The sequence below is a fragment of the Schistocerca serialis genome, unplaced genomic scaffold (assembly GCF_023864345.2).
Source record: "Schistocerca serialis cubense isolate TAMUIC-IGC-003099 unplaced genomic scaffold, iqSchSeri2.2 HiC_scaffold_902, whole genome shotgun sequence".
Taxonomy (NCBI): domain Eukaryota; kingdom Metazoa; phylum Arthropoda; class Insecta; order Orthoptera; family Acrididae; genus Schistocerca; species Schistocerca serialis.
This window is the reverse complement of record NW_026048521.1, coordinates 40001-45000: the sequence shown is the minus strand read 5'-3', so window position 1 is coordinate 45000 and position 5000 is coordinate 40001.

The window sequence follows — 5000 nt, the reverse complement described above, 5'->3', positions numbered from 1 at the left end:
TGACAACACTAGGTCCGCCATGTCGAGCGCACCACAAAACATACCGCCATCTGTAGGTCTCCCTCAGCATGAGCTCCTGCAACGACGATACCGCCATCTATGGGACGCCAAGCCGACTAAGACATCGATGGGCCCACAGTGCCCATCTTTCGACGCCACCCACAAAGCATGCAGCCTGTGTCGACCACAGCACCCAAACGCCAGTGCCTCTGCCGCACGAAGTCGTGGACCGGCAATCACACCACCCGCACCCGCTCGTGCCCCACCCCAACCGCCAAACTCGCAACGCCAGCGGATGAACGGCGGAAGTTTCCCGCAGTCGTAATGTGCAATCCACACCTATAACTTGCGTTTCATGAAGAGTTATGTCCAATATGCGACATTCCCGCTGTCCCTATACATGAGCTGCGAGCTGTACCACGTACAAGCTACAGACGCGATCGCATTGCTCACTGTACGGATTCCCATGCCGAGCGATCAGCTAGGAAGCGCCCCATCCACGTCGGTACCCTTGGGCGTTGCACTCGCAGTCGCAAAAAACGTTGGGCAAATATATTTCTCCGATGCTGAGCGATCAGCTAGGAAGCGCCCCATCCATGTCGGTACTCGTACGCGTCGCACTCGCAGTCGCAAAAAACGCTGGGCAAATATATTTCTCGGAAGAGTAATGACAGTCCGAGCCTCCTGCGTGGGAAGAGTCTTTCTAGGCCCTGACCCACGGGAAGCGTGTAGCTTCCCCCATCCCGGACATTTCACGTCGTCACACTACCGGTATTGACTAATAGACTGATTGCTGATAATCATTAGCCACACACTGGGGGAAACGGCCGACAGGGGCGGCAACATAGTGGAGCCGCAGTGTCACTAATGTACAGAGATAGAACAGTTTCGACTGGAACCAGAGTAACCGTATACACGGCACTGATTAGTAATAGATGCAGAGCCATCAGAATACAGATAATATATACAACCGTCCCTATACATGCTGAAAGACTCTGCACACAATGAGAACCACACGTCAGCCAGACACTATCACACACTACTCTCTGCCTCTAACAGGCACACACACAATATCTAACCACCAGCATGGAAGAACATCCGGTGCATCCTCTCCGCCACATTACACAATCCACACTATCATAACCAGACCGGGAGGTCCACCCAGAAAACAGAATATCCCACCCTTCCGACATCCGCCATTGCTCAGCTAAGCCACGAACACCCACACATGTCCTACACAGGGGTGCACCCAACATCACAATACTGCCTCCTGTCACAGTACACAAACAATGGCAGGAATGAAAGACACAGATCTGCCACAACCTTGGAATCGGAGCGCCGCCTGTCATGAGCCACAAGTGCATCCTGACGTGACAAATCGGATGATCCCGCAGGCATGCACTTACGATAATCACTATCAACGAACCTGCCGCCCCCTCCCCCCCCAAAATACACCTTTCCCTACAACGTGTACCTTAACCTAAGCTATATTGTACCTTAACCTAAGCGATATTGTACCTTAACCTAAGGTATATCGTACCTTAACCTAACCTACATTGCGCCTTCACCTAACCTACGTTGTACCTTAACCTAACCTACGTTGTACCTTAACCTAACCTACGTTGTACCTTAACCTAACCTACGTTGTACCTTAACCTAACCTACGTTGTACCTTAACCTAACCTACGTTGTACCTTAACCTAACCTACGTTGTACCTTAACCTAACCTACGTTGTACCTTAACCTAACCTACGTTGTACCTTAACCTAACCTACGTTGTGCCTTAACCTAACCTACGTTGTGCCTTAACCTAACCTACGTTGTGCCTTAACCTAACCTACGTTGTGCCTTAACCTAACCTACGTTGTGCCTTAACCTAACCTACGTTGTGCCTTAACCTAACCTATGTTGTGCCTTAACCTAACCTATGTTGTGCCTTAACCTAACCTATGTTGTGCCTTAACCTAACCTATGTTGTGCCTTAACCTAACCTATGTTGTGCCTTAACCTAACCTATGTTGTGCCTTAACCTAACCTATGTTGTGCCTTAACCTAACCTATGTTGTGCCTTAACCTAACCTATGTTGTGCCTTAACCTAACCTATGTTGTGCCTTAACCTAACCTATGTTGTGCCTTAACCTAACCTATGTTGTGCCTTAACCTAACCTATGTTGTGCCTTAACCTAACCTACGTTGTGCCTTAACCTAACCTACGTTGTGCCTTAACCTAACCTACGTTGTGCCTTAACCTAACCTACGTTGTGCCTTAACCTAACCTACGTTGTGCCTTAACCTAACCTACGTTGTGCCTTAACCTAACCTACGTTGTGCCTTAACCTAACCTACGTTGTGCCTTAACCTAACCTACGTTGTGCCTTAACCTAACCTACGTTGTGCCTTAACCTAACCTACGTTGTGCCTTAACCTAACCTACGTTGTGCCTTAACCTAACCTACGTTGTGCCTTAACCTAACCTACGTTGTGCCTTAACCTAACCTACGTTGTGCCTTAACCTAACCTACGTTGTGCCTTAACCTAACCTACGTTGTGCCTTAACCTAACCTACGTTGTGCCTTAACCTAACCTACGTTGTGCCTTAACCTAACCTACGTTGTGCCTTAACCTAACCTACGTTGTGCCTTAACCTAACCTACGTTGTGCCTTAACCTAACCTACGTTGTGCCTTAACCTAACCTACGTTGTGCCTTAACCTAACCTACGTTGTGCCTTAACCTAACCTACGTTGTGCCTTAACCTAACCTACGTTGTGCCTTAACCTAACCTACGTTGTGCCTTAACCTAACCTATGTTGTGCCTTAACCTAACCTATGTTGTGCCTTAACCTAACCTATGTTGTGCCTTAACCTAACCTATGTTGTGCCTTAACCTAACCTATGTTGTGCCTTAACCTAACCTATGTTGTGCCTTAACCTAACCTATGTTGTGCCTTAACCTAACCTATGTTGTGCCTTAACCTAACCTATGTTGTGCCTTAACCTAACCTATGTTGTGCCTTAACCTAACCTACGTTGTGCCTTAACCTAACCCATATTGTACCTTAACCTAACCCATATTGTACCTTAACCTAACCCATATTGTACCTTAACCTAACCCATATTGTACCTTAACCTAACCCATATTGTACCTTAACGTAACCTAATTTGTGCCTTAACGTAACCTAATTTGTGCCTTAACGTAACCTAATTTGTGCCTTAACGTAACCTAATTTGTGCCTTAACGTAACCTAATTTGTGCCTTAACGTAACCTAATTTGTGCCTTAACGTAACCTAATTTGTGCCTTAACGTAACCTAATTTGTGCCTTAACGTAACCTAATTTGTGCCTTAACGTAACCTAATTTGTGCCTTAACGTAACCTAATTTGTGCCTTAACGTAACCTAATTTGTGCCTTAACGTAACCTAATTTGTGCCTTAACGTAACCTAATTTGTGCCTTAACGTAACCTAATTTGTGCCTTAACGTAACCTAATTTGTGCCTTAACGTAACCTAATTTGTGCCTTAACGTAACCTAATTTGTGCCTTAACGTAACCTAATTTGTGCCTTAACGTAACCTAATTTGTGCCTTAACGTAACCTAATTTGTGCCTTAACGTAACCCATGTTGTGCCTTAACGTAACCCATGTTGTGCCTTAACGTAACCCAATTTGTGCCTTAACGTAACCCATGTTGTGCCTTAACCTAACCTATATTGTGCCTCAACCTAACCTATATTGCGCCTTAACCTGACGCACGTTGTCGCTGAACCTGCTCTGTAATTGTTATGCAACTCGTTAAATTAGTGTAGTGTTGCCTAACCGCAACCCTCGCAATATAGTTCGCTATTCGCACTGCCCGGTCCCCTGTGTATCGCGTCATGTTAAACACCTTGCAGGTGTTGCTGACTTTCCACATGCTCCTGCTATACACTGTAATGTGGATAGCAGCAGGACGTACATGCCCCCCCCCCTTCCCCCCTGCCTTCGCAAGCTGGTCGTTGAGAAGTTTGCATGTTCAATGCCCTTCGCATGCCGACGTACTCAGCCTACGTTGTGGTACGGCCTGTCACCTGTCCGCCGATGTACGCAAAACCCACAAACTGTACTGCACATTGGTCCGTATGTACTGAATGATACATCGTGGCACATGTGTGACCGTACGACGACTGCGCCTAGCAACGGCAGACCATACAGTCCAAATATTGTGCACGCAGCTACGTGTCGTCTCCCTATAAGAGCTGGATTGCAGTGTGGTACGCCATTCAGACGTGTGGGAGGAACGGACGCCCTGGATGGCGATCAGCATGAGCAGTCTGTTGATGTAGTGGAGCGTGTATTCGGACGTAGTCGTCTCTTCTCACACACCGTGATAGCATGTTGCACCGCGTTCCACATCTGCGACATCCTGCAGAGGCCGGCTGACAGTCGTTCGCGCAATGGACACCGCATACGTACGGGGGCTACCTTCCACGTGTTCTCGAGGCGTGCACATGTTGTTGCGTCTATGTGGGCAGACGTAGTGTGTTGTGACACCTGACACAGGCATGCAATACTCGTTGCAAATGGCGATGGACGTCTACGTTTGCTGGTGACGTTACGCAAATGAACAACAGGTAACCCGTTGTGGTGCGGTTGTTCTCGCTAGAGGTGAATCAGTGTTGGCGACGATCGGTCGAGCTATTAACCGGTTGTTTCAGGGATACCCACCATGCCCACGAACGTGAAAGGGGACCCACCATGCCCACGAACGCGAAAGGGGATCTGGGTGTGAGGCGATACGCGGCGGTGGCTGGGTGGGACCGTCCCCGGCCGGTGAGGGGGGGCCGCCCGGCGTGCTGGCAGCGCGGTGCGTGGGCGCACGCGCTACAGCCGGCTGGTGGGGGCGGCCAGTGGCAGGCGCGCCGGCCGACGGACGCGGCAGGCGGCGCAGCTGCGCGCCGGCGCCCCCTGCTCGCGGCGCCTTGCGGCCAAAGTAGGTCCTCGCGGGCCCGGTGCGAAGCG